General features: G+C 37.7%; 1 long non-coding RNA gene across 1 annotated transcript; it reads left to right on the forward strand.

Annotated features, from left to right (window-relative positions):
- Positions 1-1,148: 1,148 nt before the first annotated feature.
- On the forward strand, positions 1,149-9,117 carry LOC139694309 (uncharacterized). Its single transcript, XR_011702113.1, has 3 exons — positions 1,149-1,257; positions 6,275-6,464; positions 8,950-9,117. It is a non-coding gene; the product is annotated as an uncharacterized lncRNA (long non-coding RNA).
- The last annotated feature ends 1,018 nt before the right edge of the window (positions 9,118-10,135 follow it).

The raw sequence follows: 10,135 nt of genomic DNA on the forward strand, positions 1-10,135 counted from the left end.
ATCCATAACTTACTTCTAGCGGTTCATCTTTATAGCCTCCCTGTGTTGCTTCGCCCGTCCACGGTCCCTTGCGTTACGGCCTCCGATAAAATATTGAAGGAAAAGGCTTGAGATAAATTCGCTCTCGTGGGGGACCTTTCTCTTCTCCGAAACCCAGACACATTCTGCAGTAGAAGTCCAGCTCCTGTACACACCAACTCCTCTTCCGTAGGGAATTAATTCAGCGTAAAGGTTTTAGAAGACTGAACCATATGAAGAATAACTGATTGAAGCACTTTTCCACTTGATATATCAAGTGGAAAAGTGCTTCAATCAGTTATTCATTATGTTCGACTTCCACCACATCACGCCTGAAGCTTCTCAATTTAAACTATATGAATTCTTGAAAAAACAAGAAAGATCCAAATATTTCGTATTTGGCTAATTAAGTGTTTAAAACTGGAAAATTTGGTTGAGACTTTGTTTGGTGATGGCTATAACTTAGAGAGATTGCTAGAATTATCATAGCTTAATTGACATCATTTTTTTAGAATTCCAGAGTAAATGAGTATGCTTGAGATTTGCTTTTAATAATAACGTGGCCGAACAAATAAAGATACGACATGTCATACGTTGATACGACAAAATTATCATAGTAATAATTAAAAAACGTAAAATTATACATTGTAATTTTCTATTAGACGTTCACGGTTCACCGTTCAAATTATTATGCACTGTGATTTATGTATTAATGCACTGCTTGGTCAAAGCCGGAGCGCTCATCTGAAGCAAGGAAAATTGGCCTCGGTGAGGTGTGAACATAGACAATAGTTAAGAGAAAAAATACCAACAAAAGAGTTACAATTGTGATCACAGATGGCGGCTTAAAATGATGATTTGACGTATTTTGAGGAGCGGAAACGGACACAATAGAAGTCACAGCACCCGTTGGCTACCATTTGTCCACCATTTGACCACCCTACATCACCGCGAAGGAAACAAAAAAAATGTCATTCTGATGTGCGACAATAGATCGGCAATTTTCACTATCATTATTTTCTCGTTCACTTATTCGCAGTATTGTTGATTCTCACGAGGCCACTTCATTTTTTCTTAGTTTGGAATTCTCAATGGTGGAGAAAACAAACTATATATATGTGAGAGATAGACGAAGTGAGCGCTCACCAGAGGTAACCGGCGAATTGACTTGAACGCATCATCATGAAGTGGTCGCCAGCTTTGACTGCAACGATTTTGATCGGGATGGTGATGATTGTGGTAAAGTATGAGAATATTAACCTTACAGAATAACTATGATTACTTGAATGCATGTATCTATATTACGTTAGATCAATATTCTCCATGTTTCGTGGATACGCAATCGCTTTTTCAGTTTCATATTTACGAGTAGGTACTGTTGTCTATTCACTTCCATAAATTTAATATTTTAATTTATGATATTTTCTTATTTGTTAAGATTTGGATCTTTAAGTTCGACAAAATAAAACTCAATTCCCTCTGACATCGCATTCAAATTTTTAAACTTTTAATTTTAATATAATAATATGAAATAAGCAGTAGAGAATAACGGAAACTCATTGGAAAATCAAATTCGGAAAGAAGGAATTCTTAAATCAGCAACTATCAATTAGTAATGTAACTCCAGAATAAATAATTCATAAAATACTAAATAACACCAATTCAGTAAATATATGAAAAATAAGGCCTCTGTAACAGAACGAGTTTTCAGTTAAACATTACATGCTTTAAGAGTTTCCTATAGTGTTCGGTTCGTTGTTCTCTTTGCGAGCAGCAAATTTCAGGAGATTTGAGAGGCAGACGAATGAGATAAAACTTATCTGAAAGTTGGAGTAATTTTATTGATCCATGAATATTAGCGGGGAAAAGTTTCATTGAAAATAACTAAAACAGAAAATTCAAATTATTGAGGGAAAGGTCATTTAATATATTTATAAATGGAGCCAACGTGTAAAGTATGCTAATTTTGTTCATAAAAAGTACATTTTTGAGAATCGCATGTGAGTTATTTGGGAACCATTGTAGAGGTATTGATTCCAGGGAAGAAAAAAGTACCGAGTTAACCTGTGCAGTTCATTAATTCTGCTCCTAAGCGATACAAGGCGTCACAAAGTTTAATACATAGAAACTCCACACTACTCACAGAGCTAGAAACCTATGATAGAGATAAAAATATTCTGGGCTGGACTACAGACTTTTTTAATGGTCTTGCGCAAAGATTATTCACAGATGTGTTAGCTGAAATGCAGAAGAAACCACTTCAGATGCCCCTAGGAAAGTATTATCGGATCTCTTTTATTCCTTCTTTACGTTAACGACATTTACTCCATAATACCCCATTTACTCCAACGCTTATTTGTCAACGCAGTGATTTACAGAGATATCCTTCATCCTGAGGATGAAATACCTTTAGCAAATGACCCTAATGTCATTCAACGTTGCTGTAACACTTGGTAATTAGAATTAAACTTTAAAAAAAGTGCTTGTTAGTGATTTTTGGAATAAAATTAATGTCCTACCGAACGTCTAATGCATCGTAAATATCGAAATAGAAATTGTAGACTCAGTTAAATACTATAGCGTTACTCTTACTCACGCCACCCCCCCCCCCCCCCGGGTGCAACATTAAAGGGGAATATTCGTACTTTGGCAAGCTAACATTAGGATTTATCAGAAGAGCGTTGCATTGACGTGACGAAAAGGTTCGAGGGAATACTATCCTTCGATCGTTAGGACTCATTCACAATATGCTGTAGTATAATAGATTCTCATGAAGTTGGATTGATTGCCGAATCATATCAGGTGCAGTCTAGAGTAATTAGATTTTTAAAACGCTGCTATGATAAACTAAGTAACATGTCAATATTATTAGAGGAATTAGGCTGGGAATCACAGATTAAATCTCTTGCATTAATTGGAGGGAGATTTCTTTGACAATGATATCAAAATTGTATAATTAGCCCCATTGTACGATGGTAAATCATGATGTGATCATGTAAATAAAATTAGTGACATACGTGTAGAACAAATAGATTTTAATTGTTATTTATCCCAGGAACAATAAATTATCAGAATAACATCATGAAACCGTGCTAGGTGGGAAAAAGTATTTTTCTTTTTTCATTCTACGTAGCCTAGTATGTTGCCACTATCTCATCTAGCCTTAGTTATTGTCCTTATTATTGCCTATAACTCCTACCAGCACCTGTTGTATGAATAGAGAAGTGTATTTCACTTCGATTCTGCAGTGCATGTACCAGTTGTTATCATGGTCTTTCTTATTTGAATTATTTCAGAGGAATATATTGTTACTACAAATTCAGAAAAACCTAATTTTTGATGTCCCATGCCTAGTATGTATTCACCCCTGCCATACACTTAAGTGGTTGCTCACAGGATACCATGTAGAAATAGATTAGAAAAATAACTTTGGTACATAAGCTCCTAGTTATTCGCAGACTAGATATAATAATCGTGTAATTTTCCTGCGACAAACCAAGACCTGCGCTAAATCGTCTGGTTGAGCAACAGTAGTAAAATAAGAATCTAGGTTGTTAGTCGAATAATTCAAATATTAGTATTTAACTCGCACAATTCATGAGCACAAGGCCAAGAGGGAGGCGCACAAACACATTGATATATATCAATATCCTTAAAACTTCTCTTCCTCTATCCTCATGGCTAGTGTCCTAAATGCCCCCTGCCACAAACCCTGCCGAGAGCTAACGAGTTGTAACATATACATACATATTATGCCCGGAAGAACTAGGAGAAGTAAACGGGTACGGAATCCCAGAAAAGGATCCACCATAAAACCACCACACCGGCTAAACTACGTAGTCCTTTCGGACTTATACGACAACGTTTGTGCACAGGAAAATCCTTGATTTTTCTGGTGATTTCGGGGAAGCGCGAGGTTGTTTTGTTTCGTATAACAAGCCCAAGTACTGGTGTTGTTTTGGTCCAGCTTCATTTTTTCCGACGGAGGATTCATTAAAGAAAACAAAGCCATCAAAAGGGAAATCCACGTATGCACTTTGGGAATTTGATTAATATTGATTCTCCCATATTGAACCTTTTACCATTCATATCGTTTTGGAAATGAGAAGACCTAAAGCCACCATATATATATATATATATATATATATATATATATATATATATATATTATTGTTATGCAAATCCCATTTTAATTGGTTTTTGAGAAGATTTTCAAACGAACTGGATTTTTGGGAAGGTGTCGTGTGGTGCGGGTGCCAGGGGACCCTTCGATCAGGAAAATACTGAAACTGCACACGTATCAAGCCCAAATATTTTGTAGTAATACCCGTTGAATTGGCAATATAAGGCCTAATTCTAAAAACGTACCCCTGCGTTGGGGTTGGATCAAGTCAGAGTCTCATAGGTAAATCTGGCGGCCTCTTTTAAGTGTCATGTAGAACAGCCAATTCTTAAAGGATATTACTATTCTTGGGTTGTATTCTCGGGAATTCGCAACGTCTCCGATCATGAAAAATGACTTGAGACTTTTACACTTAAATTACAATTTATACGCAGTTGAATTTTAACGGGTCATGCGCTAAATGACCTTTTCCCTTGGCGCGAATGGTGACTAAAACCCCGGAGTAAGCCAAGACTTTTGCTTGCTTGTTTCTGTGGAAGAAGGAATTTGCCAACCGGGAAATGAATATGTAATGTTGAGATCTGGTTCTTGCTGATAGGCTATACATTGGACTCAAGATAAACAGAAATGATTCCTCTGTTTCCATTTCTGTATCATTATTTCATTATCTATGTTATGAAAATACTTTTAGATATATTGACCGTCTCTCGTCTCAAACGGGCCATTATTTAGGAATGTTGATGATTTTCCTGCCCTTTTATTTCCATTTTTTCCATCTAAATTGAAGAATGGTACGTTAATTTATGTAGAATTAATTAATTGCCTATCCGAGAGCCTCTCATGATAATTTATAACCTGCGCCTACTCAATAGCGCAACTAAAATTTAAATCTAGGTGCTTCAAAAATGATAAGATTCTAAAGCATTCTCATCGTCTTGGCTAATTCTTCTGCATTACATTTCCTTATCCGTGATTTATGCTTTTGAACCTAGCATCGCACTTCATTTATGCTAAATCACGTATGATTTGAATCCTCATTCGCTTCCAGGAAACTCTGAATTAATCACGATATTCCTAAACCTTTGCCTGACTATAATAAAGATTTACTGATTTCTCTCTGAGTTCTCGGAAATTTTACTCGTAAACCTTTATCTGTAGTGGTGTCTAAGCCATGCGTTCGTTATGGCTAAGCTTTTTCTCCAGTAGAAATCAATTACTTTCTCCCCGTGGTCATTCCTTGCTCCTGAACCGAAATACCCTACCTCACCATCATCTTTCCCTTCGCCAATAGTTGCGTTCCAATCCCATCACTACCAGATGTTTCCTTCTAGAGACACCAGCGGTCATTTCCTCAAACTGAGCGTATACTCTGCCGATTTCTTCCTCCCTACGATTGCTTGGTGGCGTATAGACCAGGACAATGACCATATTAGTTGGTTCAGCTTTTACTTCAAATAATAACACTCCATGAGTCGCTAGCTCTGTTCACTACTCTTCTTCCTACATTTTTGTTCAGTTATTGTTGCCACCGCTCTCTTCCTCCGCTGTAACTCCATAACTATCACTCCAGTAATCCCCACTATCCTTCCATCTCACCTCGCACAGCCCTAAAATATCTGTATTTCCTCTAAATCTCCCGCTTTTTATTTGTTAACTTTCCTGTTCCTAACGCGATCATAAGTCCCTACTCTAGGAACTAGTTCGCTCCCCTTCTGAGTCATCTGTGCTACATCGGTCGCTATCTCTTGTGAGGATTTCGTGAGAGACGACCGCAGAAGTCTAAACTCTCCAGATGCCGGGCCTGAAACACAGTATAATGAGCTTTGCGATAAATAACTGTATTTCATTAGGAATGAGTGGAAACTTTTTTGTGCCCTCTTCCACCTGTCCCTTATTTGTTAAATTTAACTTCTAAAAGCCAATATCAGCCACACCTTCTAACCAATGTTGCTGAATCCCAACGGCCTCACCAAACTCTAAGAAGGACACTTCTTAAACCTGAAAAGTGTATGACCATATTTGATGAAACCCTTTCTGGTTTTCAATCCATTTCGACTGAAATCGCGAAATAAAATGTCGGGTGGCTACATTATATAGTTAGTTACTGTTTATTCGGGGCGTTTTCCTTTCCAGATCCACGGCACCATCGCTGAAACCGAGGAAACTACGAATACGAATGCTAACTCCGGGAGTACCTCGTCCATCCTGAAGGCAGGGATGCCAATGCTGAACCCTCAGGGGGTGGCAGTACAGAACCACAGGGGCGCCGGCAGTCGAGGCTGCCGAGGAGGACAGCCACCACCCCCTCCACCAGCTAATTCAAGTAATAACGTATCTCATGAACTCACTCTATCAGTGACCCTGACTTTGAAATTAAAACTATGCAATTAGGAAGCACTTTATGCCAGTGTTTTTACCCGAACAAAATATAAATTCCTCAAAATAGTTTTGGTCGTCAAACACTTTTTCGACAATTTCGTCGTTGAATTCGTCAATAACAGGTCGGGTAAAATTGTCGCGAGAGAAACCTCTGAATATCCGCGAGTGAAGTCATTTAAGTTTCCATGAAAGTCACGGAACATCCCAAGCACACTCCAGCGTATAGTCTCCGTAAGAGCAGTAGTAAACCCTGAAGTTAGTCCGATAGGCGAGGGTGGAGCTCACTGCGTCGTAAACCCTAAAGCGTGTGAGGTACGCACATAGGGGAAAAGGAAGCCAGCTCTTTTCCCTATGCTGCCTATAGTTTCCTAAGACAAACTGGTTTCCCCTTTCATAAACGTTCCTTGGGCAAGTTCCCGGACGTAAACTGAGGGCGCCAAGACTAATACGCGCTTGAACCCGGGAATTCCGGATAGCAGATAGCCCTAGTCACTCGGCTAACATGATCCACTCTAGCAAAGGGAATGCGCGTTTCCCCAATCTCGCAACAAGCTAACCGTTGACCAGTATATAGAAGAATGGATTAGTTCGGTGAAGAGAAGTCCCTATACCGAAGGTCAGGAGTTCGATTATCGGACGAGAGAGAATATCTCAACGGTATTGCAAGTGTAACGTCCGTGTGGAGAACGATTTAAGTTCATTGAATCAACAATCAAATGATATCTAACGCCAATGAACTCATGGTTCTATGTGAACATTAGGTATACAGACCGGGGCGCGACTTCCCACCATCCCATTCATATTCTAGCCTACATCCCATCGCCAAAAAATCACAAGCGTCGCATTTGAGGTAAAGAGTTATAAACCTACTGCAGCATTTTATCCATTATCAATAAAAGACGGGAGGATTTCTCATTTCCTATTTTCTTCCAATATAGCACACAATATATATGTCGCCACCAGATATAATGACTAATTTAAATCATTTCAAAGTTGGGAAAACCAAGTGGTATTTGATCTTTCATAATTTTCAATATTATCTCCTTCTAATTAAATTGTTAAATATTTGATTATCGTTATCTATTTGAGTCTAACATGAAATTTAGTGGGAAAAAAAACTATTGTGAAGTCAATTATAATTATCTTATTATTGGAGAAATATACAATATAGCTTACATAAAATGGGAACTGTATTAAACAATCATAAATTAATGAATAATTATGTCCGATCAAACCATTAAAAATTTAACTTAAGGTTTTTTCGTGACCGCCGTTAAATAATATGAAGTCTTCCCTGGTGTTCCGTCAGCCGAGGTTTCGAAAGCTAACTCTTCCACCGACCTCATGCTGGAGGTGTTCCTCATGGAGTGAGGACTCCCTTAGGACGATGATAGAGTCAGCCTTCGAAACCTCGGCAGCGAAGCCCTTGGCAGGTGGAAAACCCTAGAGCATACACCATGCGCCGGGAAATAAATATTTCACTCTCTTCTCAGAATTCACTGTTAGTCACTTCCTCTCAATTCAAAGGGCCGACGAATGACTTTTGGGGGTGGCCATACTGATTACATTATTCAGCTGAGAGCGAGAATACTGAATGTCAGTAAAAATTGAAATATAGCAGTTTGTTCAATTAAATTTGAATTGTGCTCGCAATTTTAAATAACTTATTGCAACCGAACTTAAAAAATATATCATGGAAGACGTGTTTGGTTGCCATTTCCCCGTTGCCTCCCCTCCTTAGATCCACTGCTCCACTCTCGGCTGAAATTAATATCAGTTAATACAAGCATAGAAACATTGCTTGAAAAGGGATACCATTGTTGAAGACCCCAAAGGACTATTATGACAGCATGGTACATCTAAAAAAGGATACTGAAGTTTGTAAATACAATATTTTTTCAATTTGCTATTAGAATATCAAAATATCAAGTCAACATTAAGTATTTCGTCAGAGTGCCTGAGCATATCTGGTTATAATTGAAATTTCTCCCTCGTTACCTCGCGCTCTCATATGTTCATTTCGAATGTACGCCAGGACAAATTATTTTTCCTTTAAAATAGCCATGTCACAATGAAACTGCCTCATTATAACGCCAGGTACCGACATATGGTGTTGCTGAAGTTACTCGTGGGGAGAGTATCGATCTGTCTTTCCCGACGCATGCCTCGCCGTCCAGCAGGGGGCGCTGAAGTGGGTTCAATGGAGAGGCTAAACGTACAGAGAATGCTCCTTTTTTGTTTGCACTCCTTAGAAAGTTCCTTTCATTTTGGTTTGGCCTATTTTCATTTGATAAGGTACATTTTATCCTAATGTCACGCGTGGGAAAACTTTCCTGCTCACGGAGAGAAATTTATAACTGCACACGGTTAAAAATACTCATTCATCGTGCGATCATGCAATCTTGAACAATTTGTATTTTTCATTTCAGGCACAAGTGGTTAACGGAGGAGAATTCGGAACAAATGAGAAACATCCTGACATGGCCAGACTAACGAAACTGATGTCTACTCAATCAAGTAGCAGATTCTTGATCAAATGTAATATCTTGTAATTCAATGCTTTCTTCCAATAAATAATAAATTTCCTCAAAGTCATTAAATAAATTTTAAATCGAAATAGTTTTTCCGTCTTCATTATCTAGCAATGTCCATTTGTTTACCATAGATAAGGAAATATAAAAAATGTGACACCTGGAGCAAATTATTAAGCAGCACCACAAAAAAATGAGAATGTAAAATCGGCTAATTACAATCTGCCAAAGGTTTGAATTATTTTATCTGCAAAGAAAGTTCAAATGCTTAAACAAACATGTAGAGAGAGTCAATATTCTAGAATTTGCGATGAGTAATAGAGAGAAAATAAAAAATCATTATCGGTTGAGTATGAAGTTTTCCGCGAATATTAATGAAGGCGGGAATGCATTGCGTGTATTTGGTGAGTATTAGAGCAACTGAAATTAGTATGCATGAATGTACACCTCGCTATAGAGAAATCTCGTAGAAATTATAATTTCCTTAAGCCTGTAGGTGTCTCTAGTTTTTATTTTTAAACTGCGGAAATTTCTCACAACATTCTATTTCAAAGCCAACTGCTTAATGAGGATGAAATATTGAAAAAGTATCTTGCTTGATACTGATATTTTTCAATAGGCAAAATATGAAAATCTTTTATTTAAAAAAAACAACGGACATTTAGGACGCTCCCACGACTTTTGGTCATTTAATTAACAAAACAAAACCGAAAAATATAATATCTATGATTAAAACGGTACTCGAATACATCATATTCAGAATATCCGGGGAAAATCGACAAGCCAGTACAAGGGAAACTTACGAGTTTACCTCCTTTTCTAATCAAACAAAAGGATATTGACACAAAATGACAAATTTTATGCATCGTATATCAGCTTACATAGTTCTTGTAACTTCATTTCCCATGATTTCTGAAATTTTATGATGTTCTCCAAATTTAATACGGACTTGAAAAGCCTTATGCCTTTCCCTATGCATGTAAATATACATTTGTCCGCACAACTGACCAATATTACGTTAGTAATACGTTAGGTCCTCCAACTTTTTCTCTACAATTCGAAACGCTCCCACGGATATGCACGA

Source organism: Hetaerina americana, unplaced genomic scaffold (assembly GCF_022747635.1).
Source record: "Hetaerina americana unplaced genomic scaffold, ioHetAmer1.1.p SCAF_5, whole genome shotgun sequence".
NCBI classification, from domain to species: Eukaryota; Metazoa; Arthropoda; class Insecta; order Odonata; family Calopterygidae; genus Hetaerina; species Hetaerina americana.